Source organism: Ochotona princeps, chromosome 7 (genome assembly GCF_030435755.1).
Source record: "Ochotona princeps isolate mOchPri1 chromosome 7, mOchPri1.hap1, whole genome shotgun sequence".
Lineage (NCBI taxonomy): Eukaryota > Metazoa > Chordata > Mammalia > Lagomorpha > Ochotonidae > Ochotona > Ochotona princeps.
The window spans coordinates 50,678,429-50,699,985 of NC_080838.1; the positions used below are offsets into that span (position 1 = coordinate 50,678,429).

At 35.3% G+C, this 21,557-nt stretch overlaps 1 pseudogene; it reads right to left on the reverse strand.

The window, feature by feature from the left end:
- Positions 1 to 19,067: 19,067 nt before the first annotated feature.
- LOC118759089 (U2 spliceosomal RNA) lies at positions 19,068 to 19,168 on the reverse strand (annotated as a pseudogene).
- Positions 19,169 to 21,557: the final 2,389 nt, after the last annotated feature.

Consider the following 21,557-nt stretch of genomic DNA (forward strand, 5'->3'; position numbering starts at 1 on the left):
CCATAGTATATGTGTATGTAATTACGTATCAATGAGCTAATTGATTTTTGTATGTCCCACTATCTACTCCTCACAATAATGTATTGCCATTTTTACTATGTTAAAGATGGAAAAACTAGGGTGAAGAATGTAAAATCACACACATGGGCAATATAAAGAATTAGTTTCAGATACAAACACTGGTCTTAGTATGATAAGCAGCTAGAACTAGTTAGCAGATTCTCTGGAAGTCTGATATTTAAATGATTGAAAGAGAATTTTTTTTCACACAAAAAGAACTTGCTATTAATACTAGTACAAAGTAACTAAGAAGTTACTGACTAATATCTGTATTGCAATAGCCAAACCTTATCCTGAGAAATCTCCACTTTTCCTTTTGCTCAAATAATTTTCTTAAACTCTAGGGAGTAAAGTGTCCTACTAGATCAAAAGCAGGATGAAAGAAGAAAGCAATTTTCCGTAAAGAGGTCTTTATATAAGAAAGGAGTCTAAAATCTAAGGAGTTTAAAAGCCTATACCAGATATCACATTGAGGACAAAAAAAAAGAGATCATTTTTAAGATAAACCATTAAAAATTGAGTCTCATTTTCTAAGTAACTCCTTCCTAAAGGGCATCATTGACCAATTGACTTCAGGGAAGTTTCCAGTTGATTTCTAAAACACAAAGCCTCAAGAATCACCTATCCATTTATTATCATATCTTCCAATTAGATTGTGTGCCTTGATAATCCTTTCTCACAATAAAAAAAATGCAGCTTTGTCTATATTATAAACATTTCATATACATTAAAGTTATTATAGCTGTTAAGCCCTTCAGAAGCATTATTCAAATTCTCTTCCACTATAATAGTATTTCACACAGCCAGGAGCAATGAAAGAGGGGAGGGCTGGAAGAAAAGTCTACAATCAACATTTTTTTAAATTTTCTTCTTTTCTCTTTTTGAAGATACATAAAAGTGAGATATGAATGCCATTCTTTTTTTATTAAGAACTGAAGATTTCAATTTTTTAAAATTTTTTAAATAATACATATTTCTTAAAAATTCAAATACAGAAATAAAAGCACAATATCCCACCCAGTATACAGACAGCCACATAAATCCCCTTCCCTCTAATCCCATTCTCCAGAAGTTATCACTGTGAACAAGTTAAAGTATATCCCTTGAAACATTTTCCTTTGTATATACAAGTATATATAAACACACATAAATGCACTTTTGCCTTTTACAAAAATGAAATCATGTAAATGTACATATTAATCTTCAATTTCTATCTTCATTCATTCAATATACAGAAAATTCACAACAAATCTGATTATCAGTCCTCTTGGGTTCGTTTTCCATTATATAAAATTCATATTCAAGCATCAATTACAAAACTCTTGATAATATACTTCCTGCCATCTTTGAGTCTCATCTCTAACCACTCCAGTATGAAAAGACTGGAACATAAATTACCTTAAATTCTTCCTGAAACAAAGGCAGTACAATCAAACAAACAAACAAACTAGGAACACACTCTGTCATTCCTAAATTTTGGCCTTTTCACTTTGTGTTACATTCTGCCTGGACTTTTCCATCTGGCAAGTCCCTAATTCTTCCAACAATCACCTTAAAAATGATCTCTAGAAGACAAGACTTCCCAACTTTTTTCACGACATAATCACTTCTCTATTTACCCCTATACTTTATAGCTAGCTTCTTCTTTTTTTTTTTTTAAAGATTTATTCATTTTATTACAGCCAGATATACACAGAGGAGGAGAGACAGAGAGCAAGATCTTCCATCCGATGATTCACTCCCCAAGTGAGCCGCAACGGGCCGGTGCGCGCCGATCTGAAGCCGGGAACCTGGAACCTCCTCAGGGTCTCCCACGCGGGCGCAGTGTCCCAAAGCATTGGACCATCCTCAAATGCCATTCTTTTGTAGCCAAGATTAACAGGACTTTAGTCTTTGAGCACTCTATTGGTCATTCACTTGGCCAGACGGTAAACTGAAAACATACTTGAATGTCAACTAGTTAGTTATCTAAGTGACTCTAATGTTGGAAAAGCACACAAATGATTCCTTTGTTTTCAAGTACTACTTGCATCTGATTTTAAAATGCAAGTTTATACAAGTACAGTACCAATCCTTTAGAATTTTCACCTGAAATAATCAGATGGTTAGATGGATATAATTTCCCATATTTAGAACTAAGAAATGTGCTTTTCTTCAATTTGCAATGACATTATGATATCACTCCTCCTAATATTTAGCTGTAGAGCTACTATCTAAAGAATCAATTTTGTTCTTTGGATAACAATTCTGAATACACAGGATTTTTCATGTATTGCTGAAATACAAAATGCCCTCTGCCTCAAATTATCATTTATAGATTTTCTCCTAGTCTCTTAGCCTTGACTTTGCATTCCTAATAAAACGATTTCTAGGAATACATGTGTTTATCTTAGAGTGTGCCATCTTGTACTTACTTTATTTTAATCACACTACAACAGCCATTTTCTATTTCTTTGTAAGGTCCCCAATACCACAGAAGTGTGCACACAACCAATCTCCTTTCATGGTAAATCCTAATCAAAATAACATCTAGGTTTTGCAATTACAAATAGTTTTTCAAGAAATGGATTTCTTGATGTACTTCATTAAGTACTTCAAAGAAATTGACATACATATGTTCATTATTTCAAAGAACTAATTTGACTTCACTCTGGATTATTTAAATAATGGTTGCTACTTTGACATTTTATGTATTTTTCTGCTGCATTCTGTGACCATTTAGAATATCAAGAAATGCTTTCTGGGCCCAATGTGGTAGCCTAGTGGCTAACCTCTGCCTTGTATGCACTGGGATCCCATATAAGCCTGAATTTGTGTCTCAGTTGCACCACATTCCATTGAGCTCCCTGCCGTTGGCCTGGGAAAGCAGTAGAGGATGGTCTAAAGTCTTGGAAACCTGCACCTATGCAGGAGACCCGGGGGAAGCTCATGGTTTCTTGCTCCTGGCTTTGAAACAGCTCAGCTTTGGCCAACGTGACCACTTGGGGAGTGAACCAGCAAATGGGAGATTTTTGTTGTTCCTCTCTGAAATCTACTTTTCCAATAAAAACAAATAGTAAGAGAAAAGAAATGCTTATTATGCTGAGTATTTTTAGACCAAGACCCACTCTGTATTCAAGAATATTGGCAAAAACAAATCTTCTAAAAACATTTCCTGGATTCTACTCCAGTATATGTTATGCTCTGAGAACTAAGAATGGCCCATAGGAAGTGTTTCATTAATCGACAAAGAACCCCACCTCTAACTGAGAGAGAAAATAAAGAATATTTAGTTTCTAAGTATTTCAAAGGTTCCCTCAACTTTCTCATTTACTCCTGAGACGGAATCAGAAATTGGCAACATCAGAGGCTTCCACGGTATCTTTAAGGCACAGTTTTTTGAATGCATTCTTCAGGGATCCTCAAGCTTTGCCTTCTAGTATCCTGTCTCATACCACCAAATAAAACTGCAAAGACAGACCCTTCACATTTCATTAATCATACTGACTTATACAACAGCACCTAAATCCATCTCTGCAACAGAGGTTGAGACTAAGTATTATTCCAACTGTCATGTTACCTAATTTTCCAGGCAAGTCTCTTGGGATTGGAGCAAAAATTAATAGTTGGGTAACACCACAGGAGAACGTGCTGTCAAGCAGTCAACTGAGAGTGCAGGTGGATTTGTCTCTATCAGAGATATTCACACCTTTTGTTCCCCATGCATTTCTAGAAAATTGTTTTTCCTAATACAGTTCCTTATACTCAATGATTACCCTTACCACCCTCTCCACCCCGTTTTTCCCTATACTATTACAATAGTGTAGTCCTTTCTTCAGCAACATTCACAAATCAACATTCTGCCAGTTAAGTGTACCATGACATTGTAGACAATGGTAGAAAGTCCAGCATCCTATAGTCAAGATGTATTTAGCAGTTTCACTGGGAGTCCATCTTTTATTTATGATTATGGATGCAATCTACAATGTATCTTCATTTCACAGTATACTTGCTTCCATCACACAGTTCCTCTAGATAAATATATGCAAATGCATGTTCATATATACATATATATATTTCTTGTTTTTCATGTATTTTACATGAATGTTGCCTTAGAGAGAACATAGACAAGGGTAAAGGGAAGAGCAGGAGAAAGGAGAAAAGGTTCATGGGACCCAATATGAAGGCAAGCTAGAAAGAAAGTACAGGCTACGTTCCTAAGACAGGCTTTTAAAATGCAGTTTGTAGTTTGGCATATTCTGGGAAAGGATTAATTGGCAATTTGATTCATTTGGGTACCATAGAAGAAATAATTTACCATTAAGTCCCTGGTGTTCTGAAGGAGTTAATTTTCATCACATGGATGAACACTTTATTCCCAGAGAGCATCTTGCTCACTCTGCCTGATCATGGGAAGAGACTCAATTCAAGGAAAAATTGAACCATTTGGAAGAAACATTAGAGTGAATTAAACACTCTGTGCTCACCCGTCTGATGCAAATCAGTTCATTGTATGCTGCCAGTTGTTTTGGCAAGAGGCACAAGGGATAGGAAAATGTACTGTCAATTTAGCTATGTAGTTAACCAACAATATTTATTAAGCACCTACTGTTTGCAGAGAACTATCATGGAATGGTGACAGTTAGTTAAAAGTTAGTAAAACCAAATCAAACTCAGAATTTTTAGTCTGTCTGCAAAGTTAAACCAGTATATTTTATTTGCACTTATTTTTTTCTGCAGATCTAGTAAAATCTCTAGGAAAAAAAGAGGCAAGTAGTTATCATGTCAACTACTATAATCTTAACTCAGTAGATAGTTACAGCTATTTTTAACAGTACTAATATCATGGCTTACCCCACTCTACAAACTTCTCTGATAGCTAGATATTATGAAATTTTAAACTTATAGGTGATAGTTATCATTGCATATTTGCGGTAATTATAATTTGATGTTCTTTCATATAACAATACTAAATGTTTCGATGTTTTTATTTATTTATTTTTCTTAAAGATTTATTCTATTTTTATTACAAAGTCAGATATACTGAGAGGAGGAGAGATAGAGAGGAAGTGGAGCTGTCGGGATTAGAACCAGCAGCCATATGGGATCAAGGCGAGGACCTTAGCCACTAGGCCACACTGCCGAGCCCGATGTTTTTATTTCTTTTTTATTTTTTTGAAGATGCATTTATTTGAAAGGCAAAAAAATGCAGCAAAAGAAGGAAAGTGAAAAAGAGAACTTTGACCTGCTGTCTTACTCTCCAGGGTCGCAAGGACCTGGGCTATGGTAAGTCAAATCAAGGAGCATGGAGCCTCTTCCAGTACTCCCAACTGAAGGCAGTGATCCAAGCACTGGGCCTACGTTCCCCTGCATTGCCAGGTGGATTAGCATACAACCAGATCAAAAGCAGAGGAGCCAGGTTTTCAACTAGTGCACATACGTTAGAAGCCAGCAACATCAGCCATCATGTTTTCAACTTCTGAACCAAGCAGTAATAACAAGAAACAGTTAAAGCAATATTGATTTAGTCAAAAATTTATGCATTGATGATGTTTTTTCCTCTTTTTGAGAAAAATAAATGAAAAAAGCATTATATTATGGTAGGCCTTAAATATATTTTAAGGAGAATAGTATCAACTTAAATTTTCATTTAATTTAAAATTACCCTAGCAATTTATGCACAATATGGAGAAACTATTGACTACCTTTGATTGAAACATTAATATCATACTAAAAGCAAGAGGTGGCAAATTCAGTGTGAATAATAATTTTGTTTGTCCTTCAGGTTGAATCAACATCACAAACCTAGTTTAATACAACATTCTCACTGCCCTATCATTGTTAAATGCTCTAAAACATGTCACTGCTCAGGGCCATTAGATATTCTTGGGGGACTGACACAAGGTGTATTTGCATTCTAAGCAGTAAAGTACTAGGAAGAAATTTATGGAGATTGAAATACGAGCTAAATTGAGAGTATAATTCCAAGCAGATGATTTGAGTTAATGAAAACTAATAGTATAGGTTCCATATAAATAGGTGTTGTTTATTTCTAGGATATATGAAGACGTCTGCCTCAGCTTCTTACACTGTGAGAAAATGTTCTAGATACAATGAAGACTTAGGGAATTAACTATATTTACCAGTCTAATACCCAGTCAACTCCGACACGCAAACTTTCAACAAAAAGGTAGGTTCAGGATTCATGCCTTCTTTCACAACAAGAAACCAAGAATGAAACTATCAATATTCAATGAGTAATGAGAATAGTCTCGGTCAACTTACTGAATAGTTGGCGTTTTCTTGCCTTTCTTGCTTTGATGTTTAGATAGTAATTTTTTAAAAGATCTATATATTATTATTAGAAAGATCAGATTTATATAGAGAAAGAAAGGCAAAGATCGTCCACCTGCTGATTCACTCCCCAAATGACCACAGAGCCAGAGCTAAACTGAGCTTATCTGAAGCCAGGAACCAGGAGCTTCTTCTGGGTTATGCACCAGGGAGGGTCCAAGGCTTTGGGCCATCCTCAATTGCTTTTCCAGGCCATAACTGGAAGCTAAATGGAAAGTGGAGCAGCCAAGACATAAGCCAGCACCTATGGGGAATCCCGGTGCTTTCAAGGTGAGGATTTGGCCATTGAGAAATCGCACCTGGCCTTGAATCATAATTTTTAATATTTAAATACGAATAGCAGAGAAAGAGTACCAAATGGGGCCACATGGCATCCAGCAAATACACACAAATGCAGGGTTCATCTCCCAATATTTTCAATGTTTGAAAAGTGCAGCAATGGAGAGGCCTCACTTTTCATTCGTTTACATGTTTTTCCTATTTTTATGGATGTAGTTCCTTATTTGAAAGGCAGTGTGTATGCATGTGTGTGTGTGTGTCTGTGTTTGTGTTTGTAAGTGTGAGTTTGTGTCTCTGTGTGTGAAAGAGAGAGAGAGGGAGGAAATGTGAGGGAGACAGGAATCTCTACCTGCCAATTAACTCCCAAATGTCCTCAACAGTCAGGTCTAAGACCGGCTAAAGCCAGAAGCCGAGAACTTCATCTGCATCTTCAACATTGACAGCAGTTGCCTAAAACCTTGGCAATTTACATTGCTTCCCAGCTGCCAGGACTCAAACCATTGCTCATATATGTAATGCTGACATCATAAGAAGGTACTAAACCTGCATGTTGTCCCCTGTTGTACATGTGTGCATGCTTTTTTCCCTGTATGTTTGACATAATTTGAAACTGCTCTGAAAAGCTGGCTGTCAGGAAGGTCCTTCTTTAGCTCAGTCTCCACACAGAATCCCAGCAACTGTCGTTCAGTTTTCTTTTCTTCCTAAGATGATGTCAAATTTTCTAATAATAAATGTAGTAATTTATACAGAATAGTTATTTTGCACTTCTTACTGAAAAATGCCTCTGTGTAGATTGCCCATAATTTGGCCATAAAGCAAATAATTCATATAAGTTAATCATGAAAACTTATTAAATAAAATTCTAAAAAATATCCTTGCCAAGTACCAGAAGTATATTTCAGTATAAATAATCACAGTTCATACTCACGCAATAGTAGAAATTCTAATATTAATCAATAGCATTTGGTAGACTCTTACACTTGGATCTAGGCTATATCTAAGAAAATGAATTTATTTAATTTTAATATAATAATGTGTAATATAATTTTATAATAAGTTCATATTTTAGTAACTAATGTGTATGCTTAACTTAAACCTTCAAAATGAAGCTTACAATATTTATGTCCATTGCGACCCTGACTATTCTAAAAATGTCAGGAGAATGTTCAGTCCTAGCCAGGTGATTGAACTTGGCACATGTTCACGAAGTGTTTTTCTAATCATTGCAAGCCTTGTTACCCTACCAACAACAATGAAAGTATTAATAGCAACCACTGCTCTGCCTAATACACACTTTGAACTTAACAGTAAAGTAATCCAGATCTTGGTGTCTTTGTGTATATTGAACATTTCTATACCAGCAAAGTTTAGGAAATACTTGTAAGGCTTTGACTGCCAGATGGTTACCTCACTTTAGTAGCTTGTTTAGTGAGGAATTCAAGGTTCTACATCACCCTCCACAAGTTCAGCCAAATTTCTTTTTCCTTTTCTTTATCATATTTCATTACTATCCATGACTCAACCATCATGGCAGATTGCCATACCTAAACAGGTAGAAGCCCAGCAGAGCAGTTAGGTTACATGCCTGGCCTGATTTTACTGATAATGGAAAATCTAATAGAGTTAGAAAAAGTAGAGTGCTTTCCTACGGATTTTTCTTGCAAATCCAAATGCAGCTCACCTTCTTAAAGCCTTGATTCTATCTCTTCAATCATTTTCCTTTTTTCCAGCAATGAATAAACATAACTTGAAATTAAAAGCACAAAACAAGTCATATTAGAATTCAAGAAAATAATATGCCATATATAGGGAGCATCTGTTGGGAAAGAGCATAAAACTGTCACGAGAAGAATGAAAGGATAATAGCACTTCCCCATGTAGATTCAATAATCTCAATCAAAATCCTAGAAAACTATATTAAAGACATCTGTAAATTGACATGAAAGTTTACACAGGGTGGTAAATAATTAATAAGGATCAACAGTATAGGGAAGAACAAAGTTATTGAATGTGTGCTACAAGATATCAAGACTTATGATAATGTTAAAGTCATCAAGTCAATGTGTGATTGGTGGAAAATATACAAATAAATTAAAGGAAAAAGTAGAAATTCCAGAAGTCTATGCATATATGATCAATTGAACTTTAACAAAGGAACAAAGAAATGCAGAAGCGAAGACTTTCTAACCAATGGCATTTGAGCTAGATAGCCATGTGGAGAGAAAGATACGTGCAGACATAGACATCAACAGTCAGTAGTTAGCTCAGACTGGGTTCTAGACCTAAATTTAAGATGGAAACTCAGAAACCTGTTTACCTGAGAAAGGCTAATTAGAGAAAATACTTATCATCAAGCAAAACTGCCATTTGAAGAAGCCACATAAAGTATGATTCTAGCAATGAGTCATTCTGGAAAAGGAAAAATTATGGGGACAGTAGAAGCAGCAATTACTAGATATTACAGGCAATGGAGGGAGGAATGAATAGTTGGAACATGGGAAATTGTAAGGTTTTCCAACTGTGAACAGTATAATGCTTGATGGGGAATTTAGATAACAGGGAAAGAGTGCGATATGTGGTGGCAGAAAACATGCTGGAAATGATTGTAACTTGGTTCAACTTTGCTGTGAATCAAAGTTGTAAAATCAAAGTCTATTAATAAGGAGAAAAAGAATACAGCTATATACACAGATAATTGTTTCTTCCACACATAGAGAAGTGTCAATATCATACCTTTGTGAGCTAATACAGGAACTTGTCTGTGGGTTAGTTTCAGGCAGCTTGTACACTACTCTGGGTACTCTATAATGAAGGCACAAACTGAGAGACTTGTGCTGGAAGCTAAGATCTTGTTTTACTCTGCCTGTTCTTACTTTCCTGGTTATTATACAAGTTTCCTGTATTTCACTTTTAAAAATCTTAAAATCTTTCCTCTTTTGAGGGGAGCAGCATGAAATATTATTTTCCTTACGCAGCTTGAAGAATCTGGTTTAGTATAAGCAATTTCTTTTTTATTTAAAAATTGGTTTTTAAATCATGTTAGAGTTCAAGGATATATTTCTCTCTCTCAGAAATTGTTTTTAACCATGTAACACTAATAAAAACCTTCTTGTCTTAAATTGTGAGTCTTCAGTTTGTGTTAGCAGCCTTTCATACACGTCTTGGCTGAAGTGTTAATCCTGCATTGAACTCTGGGTTGGTTAATGTGCTTTTCTCATCATGTTACCTTCACACTCAGCTCCAATTTACAAATCTCAGCTGTGCAGGCAATTTTGCTATCTTTTCACAAGATGACAAAATTCTTGGTTTGATGATGATGTGTGAAAACTTGCCACTAAAATAATAAATGTGATACAAAAGCTTTACTTTTCTAATCACTAACATAGCTTGTGCAGTTGAAAAGATTTATAAGGAAATGAAAAGAACTTCAAGCCCAAAATCTAAAATCATGTCAAAGAAGAAAAACAAAGAACCCATGTATTAGATTTATGTTAGCTGATTGTCCCACTATTTTTTAATGTTATAATTAGGGTCAATAAATGTAACAAAGTACCTAAAGAATATAGAATGGGCAAACTGTTAAATATTCCTAAAGAATTAGATTATATGATGAAAGTATCCAATCTTCACTTTTTGTTACTGTATACTGAATGCAGGATTTTTCCCTAAAATCTGAATAAAGAATAATGATGCTACATAAGTGTGGGCATTCTAGATAATTAAGTCAAAACACTCATGTCTATATAATTGTTATTATGTTCCATTGAAAGAGGAAAGAGACTTGGGGAAATCTTGGTCAAGGGGCACACAATTTCAGATAGACAGGAAGAATATAGTTCAGAGTTCATTGTGGAGCCTGGCGTGGTAGCCTAGTTGCTAAGTCCTTACCTTTCATCCTCCAGGATCTCATAACAGCTCTGGTTCATATCCCAGATGCTCCACTTGGCATCAGCTTCCTGACTATGGCCTGAGAAAGCAATGAAGGAGGGCCCAAAGCCTTGGGACCCTGCAAATGTGTGGGAGACCCAGAAGAGGCTCCTGGCTCCTGGCTTTGGATTGGCTCAGCTCTGGCCATTGTAGCTGCCTTGGGGAGTGAATTAGTGGAGAGATGATCTTTGTCTCTGCATCTCCTTCTCTTTGTATTTCTGCCTAGCCAATAAAAATAAATAAATCTTTTTAAGAGGAGAGTTCTACTGTGGAACACGATGGCTATAGTTAGCAATAACGCACTATGTGAAGGAGGCCAAGAGAAGGGCAACAACCAAGCCAATGAACAAGGAGATACCGGGCAGAGAGCAGATAAGAGGAGAAAAGGAGGTGTGTGTGAGAGAGTAGTGTTCCTTCTTCCTGCTGTCAGGTTGCTAGATGTTCAGTTCGAAACACAGAAATATTGCTTTTGAAACCCTTTCCTACTGTGTCTTTGCCAAAGCTATACACGTCTTCATCAGTCGCCACATTTGATGCTGTTTAACACATTAAATGTTTTTATTCTCTATTAAAGCAAATTCTCACTGAACAGATGTGATCCATTCTTTTTTATTATTAATTACATTGCATTATGTGACACAGTCCCATATGCACTGGGATTCCCCCCACCCCTCCTCAAACCCTCCCCCCCATGGTGGATTCCTCCACCTTGCTGCATTACCACAGTTCAAAATCAGTTGAGATTCTTTCATTACAAGCATATACCAAGCATAGAGTCCAGGATCTCATTGCCCAAACAAATTCAACAGCTTGTTGGGGAGAACATCTCTGGTCTGAAGGTAGAGCCGGCAGAGCACCATCCCTAAAATAGATGCTTGAGTAACCCAAATCATTCATGTGTATCTGCACTTTGAAAAGAGAATGTCAATTTTCTCAATTGTATCTTTTGTTAGGGAAAAATCAAAGAGTGCACGTGTGCAGTGGAAATGATCAGGCCTGCTGCTGGTGGTTGTGGTGATCGACGAGGAACCACAGTGGAGGCCCTGTGGCACACAGTAGGGCACAGGATTTTGCTGAGACATTGGGGCATGTCACCTTGTCTGCAGAACTCTTTTGCAGGGGGGCACTCCTTGGTTACTGCGTCTTCCAGAATACCATAGTAATGAGTTACCTGAGAGTGGAACCAATGACCATATTTTTTCCCATTTGGAATTTACATCTAATCAAAATTTTGGTGCCCCCCCCAATCTGTTCATGAATTTTATTACCTGTTCTCAAACCAAAATACAGGTGAGGTCCCAACACAATACGCGAAGTTATCCACATTAGCTTTGTCTATGAAGGTAGACTACAGTATGTAAAGTATAGTAAAATTTTGTGAAGCTAAGCTTCGCTGAATTATTTCAGATAAAATGAAATAGCTGAATGAAAAGAGGACTAGTATGGCATAGTAAAGGACTCATACCTTTTCAAACTTCTTGTCACAAAGACATAATAGCTACATTTGCATAAATTCTTGGTTTTTATTTTTGTTAATTCATTTGTTGACTTTCTTTTTTGAAATGATCATAAAAATTTGACTCAGAAGAATCAATGACACCACACAGTTCAGCTGCATTCCTCAAGATTTTCTTACAGACCAGAAGTATATTCTGATAACAAGCAATAGCAGATACCTCTTTGTTCATAAAGGTGAATTTCAGCAAACTAGATGCACCTCATTTTCCGTTTCCTTGGATAAGTTGTCATCACATTAGAGACCAAGTGAAAATACTTAGCTCTTTTAAGGAAATTAAATCTAATAGGGGCTTTGTTTAATTATCTGAGAGCAGAGAGTCAGCCAGAGATTGCTGCTGGGAAAATGATGGATCCAGGGAAAGCACTTTAATCCAGTGTTAACCTGCTAGCTCTAGTTTCCTTGTGCCTATATTAATTGTAAAAGAGAAATTTTATGTCTCATTTAGATGGATCCTTTATAATTCAAGTCCCCTTTATGTGGTGTATAAAATGTATGCTTAGTTTTTCCAGTAACACTTGGGGAAATGCCTTGTAAATGAGAGTATAAATTTGCTTAATTAATCAAACAAAAAGGAAAGGCTTTTAGAGCGCAAAATCATGACGGGAACTTAAGAAAAGGAAATTAAAAAGATAAAAGTTATTACTGCCTAGTAATTTCAATTTATGCTGTAAATAAAATACGCTTAAAAGTGGAGCCAGTGCAAATATGCCTCTGCAGCAGGTTCTCCAGTGTAACTGGCAGTGGCCCAAGAATCACCAATAGGTTCTGAGTCAATATTATTTTCTGAGTGCCCTTGGACTATCGAATTTATTAAGTGGTTTATTTGTACTGAAGATATTCTCCAGGTAACCTGTCTATAGACTGTATGTAATTTCTAAGTCACCATCTAAGCATAAAAATTAAACTCTGATGTAGAATGATTTTTATGTTTACCTGGGAGGTGTCTTGCCTCTATAATTAAAAGAAAAAGTCATCATGATCTAAGAGATTGTTGTAAATTTTGCTTGAACATTTACTTTGTATGCCTATTCTGTGTTTACAAAAAAAATTGGGTCATATTCTTAGAGAAAACACAACTCAATAAGCATCTTAGGTCCCTACCAAACAGGCATTTAAGAAGTCTGCAGGCTTATAATGATGTTCAGCCTTATTGTGTTTTAAGTGAGCTGCATGGGCGGCATGTGCATTCCTGGAGGACCACATGTCAATGCAGATGCTAGGGCCTCACACAAAACTACTGAATCAGAATCTACATCTTAATAAGACTTAGTGGTTAGGAAACCCCTATGTTAGCTGATGTCCATATACCAAGACAGCGAGTATGACTTTTATTCCCCAAGAAATGTGGGCTTATATTTTCATTGGGCACTATGTAGTGATTCATAATTTTACACTAGTATACGTACCACCTCACCTTTTCTTCTTGATGGTTTTAGAGAAAATGTTTCCCTTTTGTTCTAACAGTTCATGGTTAAAATAATTCAAGAGACAAACATGTCGAGGAGTTACATTGGGGCTATGAAATAAAGGGATTCTATATTAAGTAAGTTTTAATGTAGATATAATGTGAACTAAAACACCATCCAAGTTCTGATACTGCAGGCAAAATTAACTGCTTACAATTTTTGGAAAATGTGCCCTTATATTGAAAAAAAGATTCTCAAGATTTTCAAATTCTTCCATAAGTTATAGTTCACAAGCTATTTTTTCTACGGAAAATAAATTTGCTTTTTGTATTGTAATTTCAAGCAGTGTTTTGATTTTTGTCACTACAATTATAATTAGTTAACATTCATTGCCAGTTTTCCTAAGTATTATGTATTAACTCATTTAAATCACATAAACTAAGAGATGAATACTATTTTTAGTTCTATTTTACAATGTAAAAACTGAGGCAAAGAATGGGAATCAAAACACACCAAAGCTGCAGATTTTTAATTTATTCAAAATATAACCTTAAATAGTTTATCTTCAGTATCTACCTTATCTGCTCTTTCTAAACACGGTGCCCACTTCTTCCAGATAATACGTACATTTTCTGCAATTGGAACTCTCTACTCTTTGGTTCGGTTTGCAGGATATAAATCAGGACAACTTGCTTTTCTTTGGCCTAAAAATCAAGTGATGTATTGTGCATGTTGCCTACACCCCAGCCACCCAGCACTTTACAGCATTTCGGTGAACACCTATTAGCTTGACATGCTAAGCCCTAAGAAAACAGGCCTGCAGCTCACATATAGGGAACTGAAAGCTGTTTCTGTGGAGGGGGCTTTCCAACAGAAAACACTACTATTTCTGTCAAGTTATTGAATGTTTCATCTGGTTGCTGGAGTCACAGGCAAAATAGCTGGAGGCTAGACAGGTAGATTGCTCTTTTAGAAACAGACGGCAGATCTCACAGGAGATTTGGGCAGGAAAGAAAACAAAATCTCAACAGAAAGGAGATCTTCTTTATGAATACTAGATATAGTATCTTCCTTACCATCTTTGATCTTGTATTATTTTCACAAATGTGATGTTTATCAATGAAATATTAACTCCAGGATCTTTTTTCCATTTGACCTTTCACAGCACATTTTGCAAATGAATTGTACTTTTCTATCACATTTGAAAAAGAGATAGTAGATGACTGTTATTTTACTTTTTTATATTTGCTATCTGGATTTATATTCCGTAAGTGATTTGTCTGGGAAATTCAAATATATTTGTTGACTTACTCCTTTTATGATCATGTAGTATTACTTTTATAGTAAAACATATCATTAGAAAAGCAGAACTAAAGAATAATAGTCTTAATGGCATCCAGGTGGATTGCCTATGTTGGCAGTAGATAGTAAATTTTCCTCAGCATTTACCTATAATTGGCTTTGTGAAATGATGAGATCAGATAGATATACCAATGTGAAAAATGCCCTAGCCATGGGAAAACACTCTGAGGCAAAGAAAACATGAACTTTTTAATGCAATCTCTCCTCCCATAAATAAGGATAATGAAATTCTTTAGCTCGAAAATCATTGTTCATGAATGGGTTACATCCCGGAACATCTCTAATATTTAGCAAATCCCTTTTGCACGTTTGGCCCACATTTTGTGTTCAGGCTACAATCATGAAAAAAGATTTAATTAAAGTAACTTTGAGTATCAAACACATGTTCATGTTTCACAGATATTTTTTTTTCTTTTCACTGGCCTTTATTACCATATGCTTGTTAATATGCAATCATTTAACTTTCATTTAATATTATCAGTTGATTAGACAAAGGAACTTCTCAGTTCTGGCAACATTTTTGTGTGTGAGGGTATTTTAAAAAGTTCAGCAGGGGTGACCATTGGGTAGTTAAGACACCAGTAGGATCACCCATTTCAATCACCAGAGTCTCTTGGAGTCCATGCTCTGCTTTGGATCCCAGCTTCCTACAGCAGGCGACAAAGTGATGATCTGACTCCCTGCAACTCCCATAAAATACCAGCACAGACTTCTCAGTTCCTGGCTTCAGCCTGGCCCTAGCCATACTTGCACCAGACATTTGAGGAATGAAAAAAATCCATCACCAACAACAATGGCAAATTATGATTCTCTACATTTCGAATAAGTAAAAATAAGTAAATATAAATATTCTAAATCCATGGAAAATGTGTCTTATGTAAAAGTTACACATAGATATTAAAATTTGTTAGCATCAAAATAATTTTATCTGTTAATTCTCTCACAAATTTTGAAGTATCCAAACTTTCAGATGTAAAGTAACCTGTGATTGGAATATTTTTTGCACTCTCAGATTTTATCACCATCACCAACTGCATAACATATATATATAAATATATATATATATAAATGTTATAAATATATGTGTGCATAGACTATGTATGTTTTAGAAAATCACTAAATCTTGGAGTAGAATTTTAGAAAGAGTTGTGTTTCAACTACAAATTTGGAGGTTAAGAATGTAAAGGTCATCTTTGTTGAAACATTGAACAGAAAACCTACTATGAACAACACTGGCATATTTTTCAAAGTAGGGATTCCAACAAGTGCAAGGTGTTATCTCATTGTGATTTTCATTCACACCACCTACCTTGGTGACTAAGTGGAAGACTTTTTTAAAAACCATTTGCCTGTTAGATAATTGCATGTTTAGGCCAATCTTTAGATTGTTTTCTTGCTACTAAGCTATTTGGATTCTTTATAGGTTGAGAACAATGATCCTTTGTCAGATATATAATTTTCAAATTATTTTCTTCCATTATATACTCAATCTATTCACTTTGTATTCTCTATGTGGTACAGAAATATTTTAATTGGACATAATTCAATTTGTGCATTTTTGTTTTCTTTTTGCTCAAATATTTAGGATCATATTTAAAAAGCTTCAGTCAAGACACCTATTAACATGCTTTCCCTTGTGTTTTCCAATTATAGATCTTACATGTAAGGTTTCAACCTGTTTTGAGTTTATTTAGGTATATAACCAAGAGTCAAATTTCATTGCTCTACATTTATACATCACCTTTCTCAGCCACCTTTATTGAGACTTCTTTCCTCATTGTGGTTTCTTGACATTTTTATCGAAGATCAGTAGCACTTACACGTGGAGATTTGTTTCTAGGCTCCGTATTCTGTACCACTGATTCATATGTCTTTATCAGTGAGACAAACATGTTGCTTTTATTACTGCAAATTTTTCACAGAGAGGGAGAGACAGACAAAGGAAGAGTTCTTCCATCTGATGGCAGCAAAAAGTGAGGGCGGCTCCAAGCCAAAACAAGGAGCTGAAAACCGCATCCAAATCTTCCACATGTGTGCAAGGGCCTCGAACCTGCGCCACCCTCCACTGCTATCAATTGCAAGTGAAACAGTCAAGATTTGAATTAGTGCTCATATGGGATGCCAGTGTTGCGGACACTTAATCCACTGTGCCAGAAGTCCAGCCCTTGTGTGCCAGGTTTTGTGACCAATAAGGGTGATGTCTCCAGGTTCATGTTTTCTTTGTGTTGTCAATACTACACTTTGAAGGCTTACTTTTTAATGTCTACAGTGTTAATGCTGTAGATACTTCCTTATTTCTCACAACAACCCCAGGTGGTAGAATATGAAAGACTCCACATTTCATCAAAGAGAAAGCTGAGGTTGTGAGTGAAGTAATATACTCAACATCACTCATTTGGGAAGAATAGTCAAAATGCAAATGCAGATGGTCTGAGTACAGAAATTTCCTCCGAGAGTATAGTAAGTGTGTGTAGTTATATTCTTGCTCATTATTTCACTGGTATTGACAATGTTAGTGATAATTTAAAATACATGTGCAAGATTCAGTGGGGTGGCACAGGATCTTATTAACTCCACTTACAAGGCCAATGTCACATATTGGAATGCTGGTTGGAGTCCTATCTGCTCTGTTTCTTCTGACAATGTACCTGGAAAGGCAGCAAATGATGGCCCAAATTCATGCGCCCCTGATACACCAGATTAACTAAATATCTGGCCTCGTTTCAATCAGACTCAGACCTACTTTGTATGGCCATTTCAGGCTTCAACCAGTGGAGAGGAACTGTCTTCTGTTTTGTCTTCTGTTTTTTATCAGTCCTCTTCCCCATCCCTTACCTTCTGCCTGGCACTGCCTTTCCAATACATTACTAAACTCTTTTCTGTGTACAGGCATGAAAAACTTGTAGAAAAGGCAATGAAAATCTCCAGTAAAGATTTCTTTTTTAAATAAGATAGTGACTGAAATTTCTACAAGAATTTCTTTAAGGAGGAGTATTTAACCCTATAAGATCATTTTAATGGTGCTGAAATGATTTTAGATGTAACTAAAAGACATTGAATCAGTAAGGTAGTCCTAGATACTGTTATTAAATACTATTTCATATAAAGAGGTATATCAAATAGGATACTTTAATGAATTGATTACTCCAATTTTAAGAAAAAGACATTATATTCACAATGTCAGAGTTTAATTGGAAGAGATTTTTTGTAACTGGCAAAATAAGAAGAGCAACAACAAAACTGCATTTTTCTCGCCGTCACATAGAATTGTTAGATATCACACAGCTGGTAAAATGGGAACAATTTCTATTTCTTTAAAAATGTGCCAAAATATTAACCAGATAAAGATATATTACGATGTTAGCTGAGATTAAGCTTAACTATTCTTGCACTAAGAGATTACAAACTGGTGTTTCACAGTCATAGAAATTAGTAGCCGTCAGAACAATTTAAAACCCATCCAATTAACTGATAACAGCTTGCTAGCTGAAGTGATAGTTTCTCCTCCTTGAAATTCAGCCATTCAAGTACAAGACAGTCCATTAATCTCAACTCTGAGGCCAACCAGTCAACAACAGTCGCATCCAGTTTTGAACCCACGTATACCCCACAAATTGACCAAGTACTGAACTCCATGTTTCCCAGAAAGCATTATATATGATCGCCAGTCACCTCTGCTCAGAGACAGCTTGTCTGGCATAGCTTGCCCTTTCTGGTGCACACAATCAATGCAGCTCTTTCTCTTCAGTGGAGATGACTGGCCTCTTGAATCTTTGATAGAATCTTGCAGCTAAAGATGCTATAATACCACTTTTAATAATTAGCGGTGGGATGGATCTGAGGGTCTTCCCATAAATAAATGATACTTGCCATATTTTTCAGGATTACTTGTTTCTAAAAAAATAACTAAATGGAGGAAGAAAATAGTGAATAAAAAGGTAAACATCTCTAGAGTCACACATACCAAGGTTTCATCCTGGATTTATAATTGACTAGTTGTGAGATATCATTAAGTTGCTTCAATTTCAGCTTTCTCATTGTAAAATGGGATTAATAACAGAATAACTTCATAGAAATATTATAAATCTCCAAAAAAGTATTTTTGTCTAAAACACAAAAATCATGCTGGCATATTTCAAACACTGAATAATGTCAGCATTTGCTATTGTATTTCAGATTGAATATGATTTCCATTATTAGTCAGATTTACAAGTGATAATTTTCACCACCTAATGTTCATTCAATACTACACTTGATCTTAGCCAAAAGGCCGAGAAGCAATCCTGATGTTCATTCAGTAAGGTTTAGAAAACATATAGGCAGTATCCAAATGCAATAAATCATTGGACTGCAACTTTTTAGAAGAGGTACAGCTAAATGACACCTGTATTTTGCAAGAGTTTGGAAATGCACAACAGATGCATAAAACAATGAACACATAAGACAGATGTATATCAAAACACAAGTCATAACTAAAGCAAAAATAGGGTGATTTATGTTATGGATGGTTTATCACATATTTCGGTTACTCTACAACCTTCTGGACAATTAAATGTTAGAAATTATCAGAATTTTAATTCCTATTGAACTCTAAAAAAATTGATCCACATGGAATACTTAGGAAATTAACTGTCACTCACCAATTTTCATACTGTTACTGTATAAGTATGGGCATCAACAAGCAAAAAAAAATCTGCAAACTGACCCAAGTTTTTATTAAATTCATTTTAATCCAAAAATTCTTTTTGTGTTGCCAGGTTTGTGCTTCTGCTACTTTCTTTATATTCTTGCTTGCTTTCATACTGATAATACTGCTTTTTTCCCAGAAGAATCTCAAACACTCATACCTTTTCTTTGTTTTAATTTCAAATAAGTCTCCTACCAGTAATAAAAACTAAATCCAGTCATGTTGAATCTGAATGAAAGAAATGCAATGTGATTGTCAGAATGCATTTGTGTTGGTGAAAATTACACAAGACAATGGACATCTGGGACTGAAGAGAAGGTTGCGTGAAGAAAGTGGAGGGCATGAGGGCATGGCATTTATCACAAAACACACATTAAGAGAAACAGTTGTTGAATGAATGAATACATGGATGAACTCCAAACGCTGAAGAACCTTGACTCAACAAACCCTACAGATCTCTCCTTGGTTCACTGCCAAGGCTGCTTGACACAGACCTTTCATCTGCAGAGGTGTTTCTGGAATCATTTCCTTCCATTAACTCTTCTGCTTTCTATTCCAATTATTATAAAGCTCAATGATAGAGCATATTCAATTGCACTGAGCCATGTGATTGCACCAGAAAACTACCAAAGACACAGAGAAATTATGAAGCTCATAAACTCAGTTATTTTCCACAAAGACAATGAGCTTATATTTTCTGTGTACTTACTGCATCTTCAACAGCCAGAGTGATATATTGACTTGATTTATGATCAGTGTAACTGTCAAATTACAGGGAATCATGAGACAAGCAGCCACTTGCATTCATGAAAACTTTAGATTGGCCGTCAGAAAATGTGTTTTTCCAAGCAGATTTTGCAAATGCAAAAATCTGAACTACAGAATGATTCTTTCAATTTGGTGGCTCTAATTAAATGGTTGAGATTGTGTAGATTATCAGTGCAAAATGATCCAGTTGTTACATAGAGAAAATTAATCAGGTTTTCTTTTACAGCTGTGTACGTAAATGAAAATAAAGGAGTTCAAACAAGCAATACTACATGTATGTGCCTAACACATAACTACATCCATATGGGTTATAGTTGTAGTTGTAATGGCAGCCTAAAAATTAGCGAGTCCTGTGACCTACTTCTGGCTGATGTCAAGGATAATGTCTTATAGCTCTTCCATTTTTAATTTTGTTTCCCATTATGAACATGAATATAACCTTAACATAACATTATCTAATGAAAATTTTTAGGCCTCAAAGAAAATGTAAGCTTAATGTAAGTTTAATATAAGCCTAATATAAGCTTAATAAAAGTGAAGGCCTTAAAAGACAAAGTTTCTGTCATAGAAGTTTCACAAAATCATATATTGTTGCAAAGATTAGCCATACTATTTAAATGCCATCTGACATGTTTGTATCAGGAAATTTTATTTCTGGTACAAATCAATATATAAAAAAACTTAAATTATAGTCTTAAAATTAGTCATTGCTGAGCTATGAGGTTGTCTTGATAACTTAAAATTGTACATATGTATCATTTTGGAAACTTAATATTTCTACTGAACTTACACATATTAACATCAAAATATATCTTTATGATACACTTGTGTGTTTCATATGGAATTCTAAAATTGATGTTTTCCTCATTTGCTCTTCTTCAACAATAGAAATGTGATGCAAATGATATGCAAAATGATACAAAATGGAGAAACCCTGGAGGTGAACACTTACAAAATCTCCTAAGTAGCTCAAGCTTGATTGAAGTCCTAGACTTTGTTTCAAAATTCAGTCCTAAAAGATTTGTAGCTGAAATAAACATTTATGTAATGTTTTTAAACTTGAAACTTTTAAAAAAATAACGAAGTTCCAATACAAGACAGTAAAGAGTGATTTTTTTATGTCAATAAAATGCATGTCCATTAACAACTTACCAATGTACTTGATTAGCTCATTATTCATAAAGCCCAGGAAAATCATATTTCTGAGTTTTTAAAA